General features: G+C 43.7%; 1 protein-coding gene across 5 annotated transcripts in view; it reads right to left on the bottom strand.

The window, feature by feature from the left end:
• Nucleotides 1-22765, bottom strand: part of LOC122796474 (tRNA selenocysteine 1-associated protein 1-like) — a 632772-nt gene that overhangs the window by 363474 nt on the left and 246533 nt on the right. The gene's annotated exons all lie outside the window — the stretch shown is intronic.

Raw genomic sequence — 22765 nt, 5'->3', positions numbered from 1 at the left:
TGCTCCTTTCAAAAAGGTTTTGCACATCTTGTGTGATGCTAGAGAGGATGATGAAAAAAACAGAATGAATGAAAAAATAAAAAGGTGAGATTAATGGAAGAATTTCTAGCCACTTTCTGGAAGAGACGAGCCAAAAAAGTAGGCACTTGTGAGAAGGAAGCAGAAGTTGCATCTTCTTCTTCTGGCTTTTCCCAGTTAGGGGTCGCCACAGTGGAACACCTGTCCACTTATAACTGGCAGTGGAGTTTTACAGTGTCGAGTTGCCAGCCCGGTGCCCAACCTTCCACAGAAGGCACATACATGCACACACTCACACCTAGGGCCAATTTAGAGTGTCCAATCCACCTACAGCATGTCTTTTGGATGTGGGAGGAAACCGGAGTACCCGGAGGAAACCCATGCAACCACAAGGAGGACATGCAGACTCTGCACAGAAGGCACCCCAGCCGAGGATTGAACTGGAGAAAGTACAGTTTTGTACCTACCATAAATGTAGATGTCCGATAGACATGCAACTGCAGTCATAACATGTGGGTTGTCCTGCCTCAGGCAGCCCTCGGTCGGCCGGATTCCAAAGTCTGGGTCCGACGTCGGCTGATGTCGCATTTCTCTCCGACATCAGAGCGGCTGGAGTACATAAGCATCAGCCGACGCCATTTTCTTCAGTGTTTCTTGCCCCAGATGCCAGGTGCCCTCCAAGGAAGGCTGTAATGAAATTGGAAGACAAAAACAGGATTCCAAACAAATAAATGAGCAATAAAACAAATACACCATAACAGATATCCCCAGCTAAGAGTAACAGGGATAGGAGTGGACCCTAGGCATAGAGGGGTATGGAGGGAGGGAAAATCCGACTGCAGTTGCATGTCTATCGGACATCTACATTTATGGTAGGTACAAAACTGTAGTATGTCCTTCAAGAATGCAACTGCAGTCATAACATGTGGGAAGAATACCATAGCTTAGCTGGGGGAGGAGGTATGCTCTAGGAAAGAGATGGTGTGGCAATCAAACCCTGCAGGACTGCCGAAGCAAAGCCTGCTCTGGCTCTGGAATATAGAGGGAGATTGTAGTGTTTGGAGAATGTATGCATGGAGCTCCATGTAGCAGCTTCTAGAATGTCCCTGGTAGGCACCCCCCTTAAGAATGCTGTAGAGGTGGCTGTAGCTCTGGTGGAATGTGGTCTGACATTGGCTGGAACAGTCTTTCCATGAAAAGAATAACAATGATGCAATGTCCAATCCATTTAGAAATAGTCTGTTTTGAAATTGCTTTTCCTTGGACTGCAGGGGCGTAAGCTACAAAAAGTTGTTCAGACTTCCTACTGGCCTTGGTTCTGTCCAGGTAGTATCGAAGCTGTCTGTGAATGTCCAAGGTATGCAAAAGTCTTTCCCCCTTATTCTCAGGATTGGGGAAGAAAGCAGGCAGATGAATGGCTTGATTTAGAGAAACCCTAGACACCACCTTTGGCATAAAAGTAGGGTTGGTCCTTAATGACACCCTGTCTCTGTGGAAAATAATAAAGGGTGGTATTGCCATTAGGGCCTGTAGCTCCAAAACCCTTCTTGCTGAGGTAATTGCCAACAGGAAAGCTGTCTTCCATGAGAGAAATTGCAAGTCAACTGAAGCTGCTGGCTTAAAAGGAGGTAGTCAGTTTTTCTAAGACAAAATTGAGGTCCCAGGCTGGCACTGGGGCCTTTCTTGGTGGCTTAATGTTCTCGATTCCCCTGAGGAATTGCCTTAGTAAGGGGAGAGAGAAAACAGGAGGATCAGTGTTGTATCTAGCTGAAATAGCAGATGCATGTATCTTTATGGAAGAATATGAGAGGCCGTTCTTTAACATATCTGCCAAATATTCCAAGATGAGTGGGATGTTCAACAATGATGCATCATGTCCCTTGCTGGTATTCCAATTGCTGAATCTTTTCCACTTTGCTAAGTAAACCTTTCTGGTGGATGGTCTTCGAGCCTCTGTTAGTATCCGCTGAACTTCCTTGGAGAGAGATAAGCTGAAGTTATTTATGGGATCTCCCAGGCTGTTAGCTGCAGAGTCTGAAGATTTGGATGCAGTGTTTCGAAATTGTGTTGAGTCAAAAGTAGAGGCCACTGGGGGAGGGCCCACCTCCTGGTGTGACATATGCTCCGTAGTAGTGGGTACCAGTGTTGTCTTGGCCAATCCGGAGCTATTATGATTCCCTTGGGCTTCTCTGCTTTGATCTTTAGTAATACTGAGGTCATCAGTGGCAGAGGTGGGAATGCATAGATTGCTAGGGAGTTCCATTTGAATGAGAGTGCATCTATTTTCCAAGCTTTTGGATGGTATGTCCTTGTGCAAAATTTTGGTAGAAGATGGTTGAGGTGAGAGGCAAATAGGTCCACTTCTGGCTTGCCCCATGTCGAAGTGAGTTGTCTGAAGGCCTTCGGAAGTAACCTCCACTCGTGTGGATCTGTGAAATTCCTGCTTAGGCTGTCCGCCAACACATTGTCTTTTCCTGGAACAAACTGGGATTGTAACTGGATGTTTAGGCTCAGTGATTTCTCCCAAAGCTGTATTGTCAGTCTGCAAAGGGGGTAAGAGTGGGTGCCCCCCTGCTTGTTTATGTACCACATCACAGTGGTGTTGTCTGTCCGTATCATTAAATGGCCTTGCTGGAGTTGGTGTTGAAAAGCTTCGATGGCATGCATTACTGCCAGCATTTCCTTTTGGTTTATATGCAGATGTGTTTCCTTTGGAGACCATTGTCCTTGTATACACCTGCCTTCCATGTGCGGCCCCCATCCAAGGTCTGAGGCGTCTGTAGTCATGGTCTGTGTTATCTGTGGTTTTGTGAATGACATACCTGTGTTTTCCTGGCTCACCGAGGCCCACCATAGGAATTCCTTTTGTAGGCATGGAATGAGTGGTATGTTTGTCTCCAAGTTGTTGCTGTGCTGAGACCAACTGCTTTTTAGGTACCATCGAAGCTTTCTCATGTGTAGTTTTGCTAATGGAACCAGTAGAATGCAGGATGCCATGTAACCCAGGGCCTGTAGGAATCTCCTTGCAGTCATCTGGGTGAGTTTTGCTAAACCTTTGAAGTAATGAGTTAACTTCTCTTGCTTGTCTTCTGTCAGGTAAGCCATCGGAGAGGCTGTGTCTAGTTTGGCTCCTAAGAAGATTATTTGCGGGATGGCTGCAGTCTTGACTTTTGGAAGTTGACTGCGTATCCCAGAGCTTGAAGTAATCGTATGATATAATCCAGGTTTTTTGTCAACATCAATTTGTCGTCCGCTTGTATGAGGCAGTCATCCAGGTACGGGTAAATTTGTATACCCTGGAGCCTGCAATGAGCAATTACTGAAGCCAGGCATTTTGTAAATACTCTGGGCGCAGTAGATAAGCCAAATGGCAATGCTGAGAATTGATAATGCTCTGGCCCTGCAAGAAATCTGAGGTATCTTCTGCAGCTGTGTCTGATAGGGACATGCAGGTATGCCTCCTTGAGGTCCAAAGTAATCAGCCACGAATCCTTGCCCAGCATGGGAAGGAGTTGCTGTAGAGTCAGCATTTTGAATTTTGGTACTATGAGGAAGGTGTTTAATGCGGACAAGTACAGTATTGGTCTCCATTGAGATTCTTTTCTTGGAACAAGGAACAGTCTTGAGTAAAACCCTTGGTCTTGTTCTTGTTGTAGAACTCTTTCTATTGTTTTCATTCGAGTCAGCAGAGTGATTTGCTTGATAGCCTCTGCCCTCTGATTTTGTGGTAGGTGTGGCATGCCTTGTTTTCTTGGTAAGGTATGAAAATGAAACCTGTACCCTCGGTCTATAATGTCCAAAATCCATTTGTCCTTTGTCAGTCTGTGCCAGTTTTCTGCAAACAGAGATAATTTCCCGCCCAAGGGAGCTTCTAGTTGTTCCCTGGTAGGCGGTAGTAGAGGAAAGTCATTGAGTTTGTGGTTGTTGGGCAGGTGAAACCCCTGCGTCACTTCTTTGGTTTCCTGGCTGCCATTGTCGTCCCCTGTAAGGGCCTCTGTATTGGCCTCTTCCTCGGCCACGTCTGTTCTTACCCTTTGAAACTTTTCTGGATTAGGAAAGGACCAGTTTTTTGAAGGCCAATTCCTACTGAATCTGGGGGGTTGAACCTGGAGGAAATCTTTCACAGTCTGAACTGATTTTGCTTTTTCTTCGATGGTCTTTAACACATCCTTAGCATTTGCACCAAAAAGCTTGTTCTTTTCCAAAGGTGCATCCAGAAGTTTTGCTTTTATATGATCTGGTAGAAGTTGATCTTTTAACCAAGCATGTTTACGAATCACTGCCCCTGTCATAGCCGCCCTACATGAAGCTTCCAGTGCATCATATCCACACTGCAGGAAGTGATTGCTTACTTGCTGAGTGTTATGTACAGCTTCCTGCAAAGTCTTCCCGTCTAAAGGATCAGGAGAAGCTAATGTTTTTTGTAAATCTTCTAAGAGATAATCCTGATATTTTAACATATGAAAAAGGCAATTTAAAGCTCTCATAGATAAGGTAGTGGATGTGTAAACCTTTTTGCCCCATCTCTCTAATGACCTCGCTTCCCTGTTGGAGGGCAAAGGATTTTTTGAGGTGGAGGCTGAAACTCCTTTAGGCCCCTGTGAAATAGTTTCCAAATCAGCAGTATGGGCCCTGAATAAATGGGAATGAGTTTCTGGGACCCTGTAATACCTGTCTGGCTTGGCTGGAGCAGGAGGAAGAGAATCAGGGTAGCACTAGAGTCAGAATACAAATCATCCAGAACATCAAGTACAGGAGGAATAGCTAAGGGCCTGTGCTGAGGCTTCTTAAGGAAAGTCCTAAGGCGTTTCCTAGAATCAGAATATTCCTGACCTTGCCACTTGAAATGTTCCCTCATGGTGTGCAGAACTTCCCCAAAAGAAATATCCTCAGGAGGGAGGCCGAAGGGATGGAATCTTCTGCATCCGAGTCCTCATAGGTCTGGAAGAGCTCTTCCTGGCTATCAGAGTGGACAGAGCCCTCAGAGTCTTCATCTGAAGGAGTAGGGTCAGAGGGTTCAACCCGAGGCCTTTATCAGGAGGAGGCTGGGATGCTCTCTCAGGATGGGCCTGTGAACCTCTAATCATGGAAATTAAATCAGCAGCCATGGACATAATTTGTGTCTCCGGAGTCGGCTGAGGTAAGGATTTAGAAGTAATATGCTTTGTTTTGCTGGCTGCCTTAGCCCTAGTGTAGGCCTTAAAAGACATGGCCATAGGAGGCCTGGCAGCTCCACGTGCAGGAGTGACCTTGTCTACAACAATGGTCTCGGGCATTTCCTCGGTTTCGGTATCCGGAGGAAAATCTATAACTGGCGGAGTAATGTCTGGAATCGGAGTCGTCGGTAATGCGGTGTCTTCGGTTCGGAGCGGTGGAGAGACCGTCTCAGAGGGAACCGGAGCACTCGCGCTAGGTTTTGGCGTGGAGTCGGTGGTAGACGCGGGCCGAGGATGTCGGTCCCAGTCTTTTCGCTTTTTGGGAGTTTGCAATGTCGGAAGATCCGGCGGCATGGTGTAAGCAAATTTATCGCCGAAAAAATCTTCAGCGAACTCCACCCGGCGCCTGAGAGTGCACTTGTTGAAGCGAGCACAGGCTACACAGGCCGAGACGTCGTGGTCTGGGCCCAGGCAAGGGAGGCAGCAAGAGTGGAAATCCTTATGAGGTATTTGTTTACCACAAAAAAGACAATTGTTAACTTTTTCAGTAATTTCTGACATCGGCTGAGGCAAGAAAAGGTCCCCAATGGGGTACTTAGCTTTTTTGATGACTTCGGTATCGTAGAATACAGGAGCTGATCGACCGGCACTTGCGAACTGCTTCTGCTTCGGGCACCGCGCGGCAAGAAAGACTGAAGAAAATGGCATCGGCTGATGCTTATGTATTCCAGCCGCTCTGACGTCGGAGAGAAATGTGACATCAGCCGACGTCGGACCCAGACTTTGGAATCCGGCCGACCGAGGGCTGCCTGAGGCAGGACAACCCACATGTTATGACTGCAGTTGCATTCTTGAAGGACATCCTCTTGCTGTGTGGCAACAACGCTAACCGCTGCACCATCGTGGCCGCCCTAATAAATGTAGAGAATATTCCCCTTTATTGCAGAAGTTATGAAAAAAGACAGGAAGGTGTAGTGTTTGATTGATACTGGATTCTGAGACTACCTTTGGCAAGAAGGATGGATTAGTCCTTTTAGGGAGACCTTGTCTTTGTGAAATATTATGTAAGGGGGGGCTGCAGGACAAGGCTTGAATTTTAGATACTCTTCTGTCAGAAGTTATAGCCACTAGGAATAAAGTTTTCCAAGTCAGAAACTTTAAGTCACATGTAGCTGATGGTTCAAAAGGGGAAAGAGTAAGGGACTGTAGAATTAGGGATATATCCCAAGGAACAATGGGCTCTTTACACAAAGGTCTTAACATTAGAATTCCTTTCAAAAAGGCTTTACAAAGTTTATGTGACATAAGGGATGCATTTACGTCCTTATTCAATGCCCTTATGGCAAACTTTTTCTATTTGCCTTTGTATATTTTCCTTTTCATAGGTTTTTGAGAGGTATACAATAAAGTGACAACATCTTTTAGAATAGCAGGATCTCTGGCCATCAATGGAATGGCGACACCATGCAGTCAGATGAAGGAAACAAATGAAGGGATGAGGTAACCTGGATGGATGTGACAGCAGATTGGGGTGCTGCAGATAAACCACAAGGGGGAACCATATTTGGCACTACCAGAATGGGGCAATGAGAATGACCTTTAGTTTTTATATCCTGGCTTTCTGGATGAACTTGGCTATGAAAGGAAACCAGGGAAATATATATAGGAGACATGGGTGTCAATCGTGGGCAAATCTCCCTATCTCTTGGTCACTGTCTTTCTTGAGAAAATGTTGAAAAAAAATCTCTCCATTTGGTAATGAATGATGAAAATAGACAAACAGGAGCTTCCCCACCTCTGAAATATATTCCCTGTGGTCTTCTCACTGAGAAACAACTTGAGTGGGTGCAGGATTTGTATGCCCAAACTATACAAAATCATGATGGGTACCCCAGTACGAGTTCTTACAAGAAAGTGATGCAACCTTAAGGCCTCTTCCCATCCTTTATGGCTTCTCTGCAAAGGATAACAACATGTTATGCCTTATTTGTTGTGCACAATATCACTCCCATGTTTTCTATGTAGACTGCAACTGAATCCTGGGGAAGCAAATCCTGAAATGCCTGCAACTCTAGGAGAAGTGCTCACACCTATAGCATGCTTATGTGCAATATGGTCTCTTGCTAAATCCATGTATCCTGGTCTGCCCTGTGCAGATAATGCCCCCCCACTCCAAAATGGATGTGCCCATCATCAATGTGGCAGTATGGCAGCGCCTAATAAAATGTGTTCTTTCTGTTAGATTCTGCAGTTTTGTCCACCTTAATGAACTGTTTATGCATGCATTTGAAAACTTGATTGTTTCTGTCCCGGACTGTAGTGCTTAGTCCCTCTAAGTCCTGAGGATCCACTAAAGAATTCTCATGTTCAATCTTACAAAAGGGGCCATATGAAATGATGTGCCCCATTAGTCTCAACACCTTTAGGGCCACAGCTGCTGTAGATCTCGGGGTCTGTGAGACAAAACTTTTTACTTCATTAACAATGAAGGGGATCCTTTCTGTCAATAAATTTGCTTTATTGATTGACAGTCTCCAACTTGTAGCCAGTGAAAACTATGAACTGTGTTAGGAGTAGATGACACTTTGGTAAACTGACAATGATCTTCAAAGACAGACACAGCCAGAGTAAGAGCAAGCATGTCTCTTGCCAGTAGGAGTAATTCTACAGCAGGAGCCACTATGAACAAGTCACCTAGGTGAGGGAAAATTCTTACTCCAAGAAGTTGCACACAGGCCGCAACTGGGGCCATCCATTTGGTATCTAGGGAGAGGGGGCTGTTACGAGTCCAAACGGCACAGCTCTGGTGGTTTGGACCACCTCTTCCTCTTGGGCAGCAGCTGGACTGGAAATCTTCTCTACCACCCTTGTCAAACTTCTGTCAATTCTGTGGCTGCTGGGTTTTTCAAAATCGTTAGTCCTTGGGACCGGTTTAACTCCTTTGAACAGATCTCCAAAATGCTTGAGAACTTGACTCTCTGAGCTGTGAGCATTTTGACCTCTTGCTGACACTGCAGCAGTTTCTGTTTCACATTTTGCCTAAGCAAGGAGGAACCATCAAAGGAAGCTTTGAATGATGCCAGCTTAAAGTAATTCACAAAGTTAGTTAGATGAAGCCAGACCTGTGTCCTCATTGATAGGACAGGTCCTGCTGCTCAAGCTGCACCATCTGTAGCATTGTAAATTAAGATACATGGTGAATGAAAATATGGAAGTTACTGTAGTTATACAAGTCTCAAGTTGATTCTTCAGATCACCCGCAGGCAGATTTTTCAGAGTACCCACAATTTTCTCACCCAGATCCATCTGAAACCTGGTCATATGCCCCATGCAATTCAGTGCCCTGTTTCAGAACATACTTAATGTACGAATACACTTTCCAAGTCTATCCACCATCCTAGACTCCTTTTCTGGAGGATGGATAGCCTGTGCAAGTTCTGGGTGTCCTTCATGGTGGAAGTGGACACCACTACAGAATCCACAAAAAGTCCTTTAGTCAAGTGCATTCTATCTTTGGGTGTCTGCAGCACCCTATCCAGATTATGGGATATGGGCTCAGCACAAACTAGGCCACTTGAGGAGAGGACTTAGCCTCCTGCAAGATCACTTCATCTAGGGAAGTGAGGTCAACAGGCCACAATCCCCCTCTGTCTCATCATCTCTACAATCTTGACAAAGGTGGTGTCCTCTACAGGGAATCTGGGTGAAGCCTCTCCTTCAATGAGACCTGTATCTGGTGAGATGGTCTCTGATGGGGAGTCAAGGTGTCGCCTCTTACACCACCTCTTCTTGGAAGAACTCTCCAATGAGGCAAGTGTTCCAGATCTCTGCAACATGGAATTATGAAGTCCTCTGTTCATAGGGAACATATATGATGAGCAGCTGAAGTTCCCAACATCAAAGGTATTTCAGATTAGAATCAACAGGCCCTGTGCTTAAACCTTGGAAAGGACTAGTAAGTGGTCACCACTGCACTGATTATTCAGTGGAGGCATCTGAACCAAAAGCACCCAACACAGAGTGCTTTGGTGCAGACATCACCAACGCAATACCACAGTCCACTGCCAGCAGTAACCTGTTCGGGGACAAAGAAATCTCACAAGATTTCAGCACCCTCAACACTGACATTGCTCCTGACAACACAGAGGTTGGAAATGGTACCAAGTCGTCAATGCAAAGCCTCCCAGAATTGGTGGACCCAACATCAAAGTAACCATCAATTCCAAAGGCAGCAACAAGGATGAATGAATATTATCCAACACTGATGGAAAGGTTACAGGTAAGAGTGGATTACAACACTGCTGTCTCCAAAATGGGGGGGGGGGGTGAGGTAGGGCTCACTTAAGGAGGAACAGAAGAAAAAGAGGGAAGTGAGTCGTTTTGATCCATCTTAGAAACAGATGTGGCTAAGATGACACTGCACTAACGCTGGGCCTTCTCAAAGGTCAACATCATACTTGTGCAGTCTAAGGCAGTAGAGCTTTTGAGGGGCTGTAGGATATGACGTTGGAAGACGAACCCGGTCTAGAGGTAAGGAATCCTGAAAGCTTCTTTTTTTCTGAGGAGAAATTTCCAGCTCTTCTTCTTGGAGCTGAGTTGCTATTGCCTGAAATCTTCTGCTGAGGAGGAGAAGTAAACCTGGCAGTAGTCACCACAGAAGTGTTCCTTGCCAAGATGGGGAAGTAGAGAACCTAGGGGCTTTAACAAGAGACATTTTCTCTAATATGGAGACTTTGGACTCCTCAGCTTTGTTTCACTCCCCTTAGAAGAATTTTTGTCTTTCGCCTCTGAAGTCACCTCTTCCACTGGTGCTAACTTTGAATGCAGTAGCCTCTTTAGCGCAAGTTTGTTTTCCCCTATTCAGAAACATGCGAGAACTAAAATTTTTACAAATACTGCATTCATTGTCTAAATGGCCCACAATGAAACAGACAACACATTTGTCATGCAGTTTCTGTAGACTGATTTTGTGGACACGCTGTTTGCATTTTTTTTTAAACACTGGCTGTGTTTCCTTTTCCATAGCTAGGCTTGGAAACAACAACCAATGTAAGAACCACAACAATAACCTCAATGATCACTAAAACACCAGGCTAACAGAGATGATACTAAAATACTGTTAAAAAAAAAGTTTTAAAGCACAAAAGCAAAAAAATATTTTTTAAGCATGGAATGGGGAGGGAAGAAAGGGAAAAAGTTAGGGAGTGAGAAAGAACAATATCGATGGTACAAAAACAGTGCTGAAGAGCAGCAGACAGCTTAATAAAGCTTTCCTGAGAAGAAATATATAAAAGGCACCTATGCAAATCAAAGACAGAAACTCCCACGAATGCTCAACCTCATTTTGGAGGCATCAAAGCAACAATGGTGGCAACAAGACCTGGAGTATCCTTAAAGCAGGGGATTATGCGACAGCAGAGGTGCTCAAGCTTGTGTGGAAATTCATTGCCAAAAAGAATGTGTCTGGACATGACAAAACTGAATGCTGTATTACAACTCAGAGATGAAGCCTTGTCCTAAATAGGGAGAAAATGTTGTCACCTTCTTTTTCCTCCCCTGCCTGTGCCACCACCCCATCCCCAGTCTGAGCTCCACCAGAGCACACACACTGAAGCTCTTCTTTAAGTTGGTAAAAGCCAAAGAAACTGACTCTCTCCTCTATAAAATCCCCCCAAAATGGACTATCCATAGCAGACAATCAACACCCATGGCTTGTCAAAGTCTGCTGAGTTTACTACCTGCCCTTTTAAACATATTTACAATCAATTATAAAACCAACGCTTAAAAACTGCCAAACTTGACTTCCCACTGTACTCAGACTAATCTTTGTCCTTCCAACTCTGAATGAAAGCCTAGAAAAATAGCCCCTTCCGAACTTACATATTCCAATTGCACAGTAAAATAAACACACATTTCTCAAAACAAGAGGAAAAAGAGTCACTGCTGGTACACGCTTAGAAACCACACTGGCAGTGATCCTGTAGAAAGAAAAAAAAATCAGAAGTTAGCTTCACTGAGTTGCACTCTTCAAGTTGGTTTCCCATGCAGCTTCATTCGACAAAAGGCAGAGCAGCCCAACAACTAGCTGAACACTGGGAAGCTCTATTCAAACTCTCCAAAATAAACATTTTACTTTGGTACCTCTCAATAATTAGCTCTATTAACCTCAGAATAGCACAAACTAGATCACAATCAGAAGTCTCTTGCAACTGCTTCAAGTATCTAGCCTTATGGTTACAGAAAAGTGTTAATCACATTCAAAAGAGTAGATCTAGGATTCAGAGGCTTCTTCTGCTCTGGGCTTGTAAAACATCACATTTTCTATTGTCAGCTGCTACAGAGACCACTGGAAAAGGAATTTCGTTAGTACAATTAGGATTGTAGGTTTATTGCCATTGCATCAGCTTGAAGAAAAACACACACAAACAAAACTTGTCACTTCATCATCCATGCATCTGTTCCTGACCATCAGTGCCCTATTCTAAATAAGGCAAATGTGCTATCACAGTCCAACATAGAACAAGACGTGATTCTTCCTTCCTTCTTGTTCAAACTGCTGAAGATAAATTCATTCTCATTTTTAGTTGGGAGATTCAGTGTAACAGCAATAACTTACAACCTCTGCTTTCAATCAGATATGCTCAATCTCTTCAGATCTATCTTTTACCAAACTCTGCATCCATAACCATAACTTCCCAGTACTGAGACTCCACCCTTCTCCTCCATCAGAAACTTAAATGCCTGCACCTATTTTAGATCCAAATTTAATAACTGTCACTAGTCTCTCTCAACTATAGATGACAAACAGGTGGGGTAGTTAGTTTATATGCTTTACTACATGAAAACACATTAAGATGGATAGCAAGATTACAAAATATAAATAAACTGATTAACAGACCGACTACACAGACATACTTGCTTACATCTCAACAGCTTACTACATAATGGCAGTCAGGCTCGCACGTGCTCAGTATTTATACACTTGTGCAAGCCACAAGATGGCTTCTTAAAGATATATGCACACACACACATTGATCTACATCCTCCCTCTTAAAAAGATTGCCCTTAAATGAAAATGACATTGCAGTTAGACATGCATTATTACAGACATTGGAAACAAATACAATGTTCATGTCCAAGCTGCTGTGTTTCTATAACATGGTCTGGAGATTAGACCGGATCTAGTATCATAACATTCAGGACTGGGTTTAGCAAAAGGGACAGTCTTGGCTGAACAACTCATATCAGGAACTTCGGGATTCATTACAATAAAGTACAGTTGTGTACACTTAACATAAATGTAGATGTTTGAGCGTATTCATTGTTGCAGTCATCACAATTGGGTTATCCCTGCCAGGTTAGCCCTCAGTCGGTCCAAATACCAGAGGCTAAGTATTTCTGCATCGGTTACTGTCACTTCAGGACTGATGTCAGGTCGTCAGTAGTACAAAGTAAGGCAGCCGACACCATTACATCAGTTTTTCTTGCCTTGTCAGGAGCCCCCAAGTGGGAGCAAGGATATGGTGGAAGAACCCCACCAGTACAAAGTAAATACCAAAAAGTTCCATGTAATAAGAGAGAGAGAGAGAAAGGGGGATGGAGGGAGGGAAGCCAGGACTGCAAGAGTGAATACACTCTAACATCTACATTTATGGTAAGTGTACACAACTGTACTATGTTCTTCGTGCGTCACTGTTGCAATCATTACATTTGGGTTGATTCCCAAAGCTGAGGAAAAGGGTGGAGGCAGTCAAGAAGACTGGGGTTTGGCTAGGATGCCCTGCAAGACTGCAGTGACAAAGCATGCCCTGGATTTGGAGAAGATAGGCAGTAGGTAATGCTTGGTGAAGGTATGAACAGATGTCCATGTTGCAGCCTCCAGGATGTCCCTGGTGGGGACTCCTCTGAGGAAAGCTGTAGAGGTGGAGGTTGCTTTGGTAGAGTGAGTGCTGACCCCCTTATGGTGAGGTTTTCTGTGTTGCTTGTAGCAGAAATGGATGCAGTGTGCTATCCATTTGGAAATGGTTTCTTTGGATATGGCTTTGCCCTCTGCTCCTGCAGCAAAGCTGACTAACTGATCAGTCTTTCTGAATGATTTAGTCCTGTCTAGATAGAATCTGAGCTGTATGTACACATCTGGAGAGTGCAGTATTCTTTCCCCCTTGTTTTGTGGGTTAGAGAAAAAGGTGGGCAAATGAATGGATTGGTTGACAGCCACACTGGACACCACTTGTGGCATGAAGGATGGGGTTAGTCCTGAGGGAGACCCTGTTAGCATGGAAAATGATGAAGGGCTCTACAGCCATTAGTGCTTGTAGCTCGGATACACTTCTTGCTGAAGTGATGGCCAGAAACAAGGCTGTCTTCCATGAGAGAAACTTTAACTCTGCTGAAGCTGCTGGTTCAAAGGGGGGGCAGGGTGAGTTTCTCTAACACAAAGTTTAGGTCCCAAGCTGGGATAGGTGCTCTTCTGGGTGGCCTCAAGTTGCTAGCCCCTCTGAGGAACTGTTTGATGAGAGGGTGTGAGAAAAGAGGTTGCTCAGAGCTGAAATGAGCAGAGACAGCACAGGCATGAATTTTAATAGAGGAAAAGGATAGACCACTGTGTAGTAGGTCAGCTAGGTAATCCAGGATGAAAGGTAGGGAGGGCTGTGCCATATCGGCTCCCTTAGCCTGGATCCAGGTGCAGAACATTTTCCATTTGTCATCATAAGACTTTCTAGTGCTAGGGCATCTGGTCTCACTTAAAACATCTAGAACCCGTTTACTGAGATTGGCAGCTTGTACAGTGGTCAGGGAATAAGCCAGGCTGCCAAATTAAGGGTCTGCAATTGGGGATGCATGAATTCCCCTTCTCTCTGTGTCAGGAGTGTTGGGATCCGAGGGAGATGCCATGGTAACAGAGGGGACAGGCTGCGCAGCAGTGGATGCCCGTGCTGGCATGGCCAGTCTGGGGCAATCAGGACTGCCCTTGGTTTTTCCTCCTTTATTTTGAGCAGTACCTTGGTAATAAGAGGTACTGGGGGAAATGCACAGACTGAGAGGTTGCACTACTTAAAAGATAGAGCATCCATTTTCCAGGTCCTGTGGTGAGGCTCCCTGGTGCAGAACTTGCTGAGCTGATGTTTGGAGTGGGAAGCAAAGAGATCTACCTTCGGGGTGCCGCATTTCTGAGTTATAAGGGTGAAAGTTCTTTGGTTTAGCTACCACTCATGTGGGTCCACAAGATTTCTGCTTAAGTTGTCTGCCAGAGAGTTTAGAGAGCCTGGCAGGAACTGTGCTAACAGGTGTAGTTGCATGGCTGAGGCTGTGTGCCAAATGGTCATGGCGAGTCTGCACAGAGGGTAGGAGTGAGTCCCTCCCTGCTTGTTGATCAGGAGAGCCTCTGGGGAGAGAAGGGTCTGAAAGTTGTCAATGCGTGCTGGACAGCTAACATCTCTTTTTGGCTGATGTGCAGATGTATTTGATGTGGGCTCCATTGGCCATGTATGCACCTGCCGTTCAGGTGTGCACCCGAGGCATAGTCTGATGCATCTGTGGTGAGGGTCTGGGTGGCATGGGGTGGTAAGAAGGGTAGTCCCTTGTTGTGGTAGCATGCTGCTGCCCACCAAAGGAAATCTTTCCTTACACAAGGTATCACTGGTATAAGAGTTTCCGGGTCTTGACAGTGTTGACACCAAAGGCTTTTTAGGTACCACTGAAGTTTCCTCATATGCAGTCTGGCATATGGAATGAGTAGAATGCAAGATGCCATGAATCCCAGAGGTTGCAGGATTTTCCTTGTGGATAACTGGGGTCTGGTGGCTAGTTGAGAGAAATAGGGTGTCAGGTATGTTTGCTTTTCTGGTGTAAGGAATGGCATCTGGGATGCTGTGTCCAGGCTTGCTCCCAGGAATATAATTTTTGGGGTGGGTACTAGTTTGGATTTCTTTTCACTGACAGTGTACCCTAGGGAGGTCAGTAGTCCTTTACAAAGGCCAGGTGCTTGAGCAGCTTTTCCTGTCTGCCTGAATTAGGCAGTCGTCTAAGTATGGGTACATTTGAATATTTCTTTGCCTGCAAAAAGCAATGGCGGGAGCCAGGCATTTTGTGAAAACTCTGGGAGTAGTAGATAAGCCAAAAGGAAGCACAGAAAACTGAAAGTGCAGAGATCCTGCCCTGAAACGTAGATATTTGCTGCATGATTCCTTGATTGGGATGTGTAGGTAGGCCTCTTTTAGGTCTAGGGTGGCTAGCCAGGCATCCCTGGAGAGCAGAGGTAGTAGTTGCTGAAGGGTGAGCATTCTGAATTTTGGTATCACCAGGAAGGTGTTTAGAATGGATAAATAGAGAATGGGGCACCAGGTGCCCTCTTTTCTGGGTACCAGGAAGAGCCAGGAGTAGAAACCTTGGCCTATGTGTTCTGCAGGAACATGTTCTATTGCCCTCAAGGAGAGCAGGGAAAGGACTTGCTTTCTGGCCTTTGCCCACTGGTTTGGAGGTAGATCTGGGAACTCTTTTGGGGTTGGTAGACTGTGGAATGAAAATTTGTATCCCTGGGGCTCTTTGTTGACGACCCAGCGGTCGTTGGTAATGGTGGCCCAGGTGCTTGCGTGGAAGGAGAGTTTTCCTCCGAGGGGCAAGTGCAGGTGGGCAGAGTGAGGGGGTGGAAGTGGAGAGTCATTGTGAGTTCTTACCATGAACGGGTGGCTTTGCACTCCCTGGTTTAGAAGTGGAGGTACTCCATTGCTTTGATCTCTGCATTCCCTGTGACTGTTGTCTGGGGGGGTCTGGGCTGAACTGACCTGGAGGGGGCAGGAAAGTACCAGTGTTTAGAGGGGCAATGCCTACTCAATCTGCGTGACTAGACCTGCAGGAAATCCTTAACTGTCTGCATAGATTTAGCTTTTTCTTCCATCTTTTTTAAGACCTCTTCTGCCTTGGTGCCAAATAGATTATCTTTGTGCAAGGGTGCATACAATAGTTTAGATTTGACATGGTCTGGCAAGGGCTGTTCCTTAAGCCAAGCATGCCTTCTAAGGACAGAACCAGTGACTGCTGCCCTGCAAGATGCTTCTAGAGCATCAAAACCACAGTGTAAGGTGTGCTTAGTTACTTGACTTGCAGAATGCATTAAGTCCTGCAACTATTTTCTGCACAAGCAGGAAAAATTGACATTTTTTGTTTCAGGAGTTCCATGGTATGCTGCTGGAATTTTAGCATATGGAATTGACAATTTAGTGCTCTAATTGCAAGAGTAGCAGAGGTTTATACATTTTTACCCCATCTGTCTAATGCTCGGGAATCCCTATCTGAGGGGTTGGGATTCTTAGCAGAAGTTGTTTCAATTCCTTTAGGCCCTTGGGAGATAACCTCAGGGTCAGCAGTAGGATTTTTGAAAAGAAATTTGTGAGAGTCAGGGACTATGTAATACCGTTCAGGTTTCCTGGGAGCGGGAGGGAGGGTGTCGGAAGTTAAACTAGATTCCATGAAAACATCATCCACAACATCCAGGACAGGAGGAATGGCCAGGGGTCTGTGCTTTGGAAGATCTAAAAATTCCCAGAGTCTCTTTTTAGACTGAGGGTAGTCCTGACATTCCTGTTGGAAATGCTTCCTTAAAGTATGAAGGGTTTCCCCAAAGGAAAAATCCTCAGGTGGAGAGGCTGAAGGAATGGACTTCTCTGCATCAGAATCCTCATAAGCAGTGAGGGGTTGCATGCCCTCATATTCAGAGGCATCGGAGTTATCGGACTCTTGTTCGGATAAGACTACTGGGGACAAATCTCTTTTTCTTTTGGAAGGGGTAGCTTGGCTTCCCCTGATCCACATAATAAGGACTTCTGCCATTTTAAGCATTTGAGACTGAGGAAGGAAGCTGGTGCCTGAGATGGGGTTGTCAGTTTCTTGGGTGTGGTTCATACCCTAGCCCTTAGAAACTCGGTAGTTTTCGAAAGAACAGAAGACTCAAAAGAAGTCGTTGGTTTGTGTTGAGAATTGGTAGTGCAAAGTACTTCCTTGGAAGCCAGTGCCTGCTCAGCGGCTCCGGACCCATCCAAGGTAGAGACAACCTCAGGATCCTTAGTCGATGAAGTGTTTTCCGGCATACCAGACTCCAAAACGGTCTCAGTAGAAGCCTGCAAATCCACAGAAGTGGGCATCAGGGGCTGTGAAAGCACCTCACCGAGGACCGGAGAACTGACTACTAGCTTAACGTAAGTGTCATCGGAAGGTTTGGATCTGTGCGGTCTGTCTCTGTCTTTATCCTTACGTTTTTTTTGAAGATTTGATGTCGGATGGCTTACCAAAGCCATATTGGAAATAGAAGACTGAGAGTGAAAATATCTAGCTACAATAAGGGCCCAATGACGTATAGTTCTGGCGTTGAACAAAGCACAAAAGCAACAGCGGGGGACGTCGTGGTCTGGGCCTAAGCAAGTGACGCAGTAAGAATGAAAGTCTCTGTGTGGTCTTTACTTTCCACAGGTAAGACAAGTGTTACCTTCTTCTGACATCAGTTAGAGCAAGAAAAAATAATCCCCAACAGGGTACTTAGCCTTAGAAGACTTCAACTTCAATTCGGAAAACGAAACTCAGATAGTTGCCGACTGGTACTCATGCAAACTGCTTCTGCTTTGGGCTCCTCAGCAAGAAAGACTGATGTAATGGCATTGGCTGCCTTACTTTATACTACTGATGACCTGACGTCAGTCCTGAAGCAACAGCAACCGACGCAGAAATACTAAGCCTCTGGTATTCAGGCCGACTGAGGGATACCATGGCAGGGATAATCCAAATGTGATGACTGCAACAGTGAAACACGAAGAACATCATGATTATTCTCTTGAACTTCTGGAACTGGAACACTGGAAAGCTCATTTTGAGATTCAGGCTATGTGCTGAGGTAAACACTAGGACACCAGCATCAAATGTTTCATATTCCGCCTAAAGTCTACTCCTTGTGATTCCACAATCTACGATCTCGGTTCTGAGCAAATATTCTTCACGACTCTAATCTGATCATAACCTTTGGACATTTACATCCTTACTACTTCTCCCCTCTCATAACAGATTGAGCAGTTTTCTGGTCTTATAATAGGACTTCTGGGCTAAACGCTTCAACAGGTTGGCTTTTAATGACCTGTTGTTTTTGATGCATGGAACCAACAATTCACTACCTACTGGTAATGTAGTTCTGGTTTGGCTTGATAGAAGTCTTTAAGCAGGTGAACAAAGATGTTTATCATTAGGAATACTTCTGAGATTCAAAAGATTCAGGAAAATATCACTTTTGTCTTGTTTTGACTTCTCTAGTAACCGTTTTGCACTTTGAACTGCATGTTCTGCCAAATCATTTGACTGCAGATATTCTGGGCTACTCGTGACACGAGTAAAGTCCCACTCTTCGGCAAATCTTTTGAGCTGTTGACTTGTAAATTATGTGCTACTGTCAGAAATAACTTTGTGCAAACTTCCATAGACTGCAAAATTACATTTCATCTTAGTAATGACAGTACTGAATGCTAAATTAGGAAGCAGGTCAATCTCAAACCAATTAGAATAAGAGTCTATTAACATCAAGTAATGTTGACCATTCCACTCAAACATGTCGGTGGCTACTGTTGACCAAGGTAGTTCAGGAATCTGGTTTAGCTTTAGTGGTTCTTTCTGTTGATGCGACTTAGTACTATTACACACAGAACAAGATGATAGTACTCTCCCAATATCTTGTGACATAGAAGACCAAATTACTAGTCCTCTCACCCTTCTTTTGGTAGTGTGTGCTCCTGGGTGACCACACTAGAAGATAGTAATGTACTCTTGTTGCAAAGACTTTGGAAGACTAACATTCAGAACTTTCATGACTATACCACTATCAATCAAAATCTCATCTCGGTTTGGAAAATAAGGATGCACTTCTTGAGGTAAACTAGATTGCTTTGATGGTCATTCTTGTTTGATAAAGTGGTTGAACTTCTGTAAAACTGAATCTGTGGCTGTGTGACGTGTGGAAGAAATATTTCTCACTTCCATAACTTTATAATCAAGGTTCTCATTCTCATGCTGTTCAGTGGTATTTCTGGGCAATCTAGATAACGTATCAGCAAGATAAAGACGTTTGCATTTCTTGTAGACGAGATTGAAATGATACTTTTGTAATCTCATCATCAAGCGTTGCAATTTGGCTGGAGCTGTATGCAGAGGTTTTCTCAAAATAGTGATTAGAAGTTGGTGATGTGTTTTGTTCTGGACAGGTCTACCATAAACATAATCATGGAACTTTGAACATGCAAACACAATTACCAAGAGCTCTTTCACTATCTGAGCATACTGTAATTCAGTTTGGGTAAGGGTTCTGGATGCAAAGGCAACAGGTTGACCCTCTTGTAGAGTTACTGCACCTACACCAATTCTGAAGCATCACAAGAAAGAGTAACTGGGCTTGTGGACATCATGGTAAGAGTTGGTGGGCTGGCAGTTCTCTGTTTCAGGACATCAAATGCTCTCTGGTGTTGTTCTAACAATGACCAGGATACATCTTTACGTGTCAGCTCTCTGAATGGTGCTGTTATTTAACTGAGGTCTGGAATAAACTCGCCTTGGTAGTTAACCATGTCAAGAAAACGTTTTAGAACTTGAACATTGTCTGGAGCTGGCATTTCAAGAATGACTGTTTGCTTAGAAGGGTCTGGTTGTGCACCTGAACTGGTAACTAAATGATTAATATAAGTGACTTCTCATAGCCTGAATTTGCATTTCTGAGGATTCAGCTTAAAATTCACTTGACGTGCCCTTTCCAGAACTTTTCCGAGGTTTCAGCCATGCTCAGCTTCACCATTACCTACTACTAGTATGCCATCTACTACAATAGCACAAAGATATCCACAAAAAAATTGCTCCATTGCACGCTGAAAGACTTCACTTGCAGAATTTATCCCAAATGGCATTCTCAGAAATTTGTACCTTGCAAATGGAGTACTGAAATTGGTTAGCAATGAGAATTTCTTGTCAAGCAAAATTTGCCAAAATGAACTCTGCATCTAGGACAGAAAAAACAGTGGCATTCGGCATAAGAGCAGAGACCTCTTTGACTGTATGCATTGGATGATGAGGTCTTTTCAGTGCCTTGTTCAAATTCCATGGATCAATACATATTCTGATGTCATCTGAGCTTTTCTTATGAGCTACCAACATGGAGGATAACCATTCAGTAGGTTCATCAACTGGAGAAATCATACCTTGTTGCACCACTTTACCTAGCTCGACTTTGACTCTGCTCTGCACAGCTACTGGAACTTTTTGGGCTGTCCTGATAAATGGACTGACATCTGGGTCAGACTTCATGGAATACACAACTGGAAGCTTGCCTAGTTTGTATTCAAAAAGATCAGCATAGGTAGAAAAAAATAGACTGGGCAAAATTAGAATAGTGGTCTTTTAAGCTAACATGGTGGACTTCCTTATTAAATGAAAGCAGTCCCATTTTCAAACTGTCTCTGAGCCCTAATAATGACTGGACATACCTATTGACCACATAAAACAACAAGTCATATCTCCTCTCAGCAGAGTAACATGAAAGCATTACTAAGCCTTCGGTATGAATTTCTTCACCACCATAAGCAACAAGCTTCGCACACTTTGCCAAATCAAGCCTTTCACCATCATATACTTTAGCAAATATTTCTGCTGACATAACATTGCACTTTGAGCTCTATGGGTCTGCTATTTATCCGAACAGTACAAAATACTTCACTCTTGGCCAATAAATCTACTGCACTGACTGTTTCATTATGTACTTACACACCATCAACATAAAAGGTAGGGTCACGGCTTTGTAATTGATCAACTCGTTTCTTGAAATGTTTCCTTTTAATAAAATAATATGTGCCTTTTGATTTATAAAACCTTTTGAAATTATTCCATTTATTGCATTGGTGGCACTGTTGACCAAAAGCTAAGCACTTTCCCTTTTAGATTCATGACTACCACCACAATTACGACAGCTGGTAATGAAATTGGGTTGGATCCCATGCTTTAGTTTGCTGACTCACTCTTATGCTTCACTGAGATTGTGCGAACTATGGAACTTGCTAGAAAGTCCTGGGGTTTACCAGTGACTGTTGCAAGGGCTAGAGTTGCTGTCATGTGCTTGGGCCTGTTTCTTTTAACCACTTGCTGCATGCTATCAATGTGAGCTTTAGAAGTTACTGAAAGCATGCCTTTCTCATTTTTAAGCATATATGTGTGCTTTTTTGTGAACTCGTATATCTGGCAAATCTCAATGGCCTTATTCAAAGTTAAATCACTGTCACAAAGCAAAATCTTTCTCAAAGCATCATCTTTAATACCACACACACAAGTCTGTCCTTTATCAACACATCCCTTAAATAACCAAATCTGTACATTTTTAGCCTTGTTTCTCAAATCAGTTATATATGCTGCAAAAGCTTCTTCAGGCTTTTGATCCCTTGTGTAAAATAAGTGCCTTTCCATTGTAATGTTCGTCTGGGGGTTATACATTTCTCTAAATTTATGTTTTAAGCACTCAGGGTCCTCCCATGACTCAGCTGGTACAACAATATGATGGTTTTCCTCCTCCCCTACAAAGACAGCAGGTGCATACACCAATGAACACTCCCATTCAATGGACTCTTGACTCAGCTAAATTAAGCAGAATGAATGCCTTTGTATGGTCATCTTTATCAGAAAATGCAGCCTGTATGAAAATATCGTATTCTTGCTCCAACGCTCTCCAGTTCTCTGCAATATTAGTATCAAACACAAGTAGACCTGGTTTTCAAAATCCATCTGCTATGTCAATAATGTATGCACAAACACACTGAAAATATGGCCACTGTAATTACATACGAATAAGTTCTCTCAGCAGTAGTTTGTAGTAATATTCAAATACACAATAAATTCTTTGAAACATTGTACTTTGCGAAATATGCTCTGAAATGGCTTCATTTTGCAAAATAACTATATTGTAATACTGCACAAACTGCAAACACTTGCTTCTGATAACTTGGATATCTTTAATTTATGCAACAAAATATGTGCTGAGCGAAAAATGAGGTCATTTCCATTTATTTTGTTTTATGCAATTCAGACTTTATTTCAAACATTTTCTGTAGTAATTCGAATATTTCTATCAGTATCAGATATTTCTATTTAAATATCATTTAGAGCATTCTGTATGCTTTGTTTTATATTTTGAGAATAAGAAATTATTTGAGCAAGTTTTAACATCTGAAATTCTTTTCTGACCTGTTTTGTGAATTATATGTGCAGTTGGGTGATCCGCTCCTGTATATTCCTCCAACACTAACTAGACACCTCTCGATTTCAAATTGGAGAAACTGGAGCTCTTTCTGGCAACAAGTCATTTAAGCCATGCCTCTTCTGACACCATGTCACTCATCTCTTTCTCTCTCTCTCTCTCTCTACTATAGATGACAAACAGGCAGGGTAGTTCGTTTATATGCTTTATGACATGAAAACACATCAGGATGGCTAGCAGCATTACAAAATATAAACAAACTGCTTAACAGACAGACTATACTGACATGCATGCTTACATCTCAACAGCTTACTACAAAATTGCAGTCAAG

Source organism: Protopterus annectens, chromosome 3.part0 (assembly GCF_019279795.1).
Source record: "Protopterus annectens isolate FY-2018-M chromosome 3.part0, PAN1.0, whole genome shotgun sequence".
Taxonomy (NCBI): domain Eukaryota; kingdom Metazoa; phylum Chordata; order Ceratodontiformes; family Protopteridae; genus Protopterus; species Protopterus annectens.
This window is presented reverse-complemented; position numbering and strand designations above follow the sequence as displayed.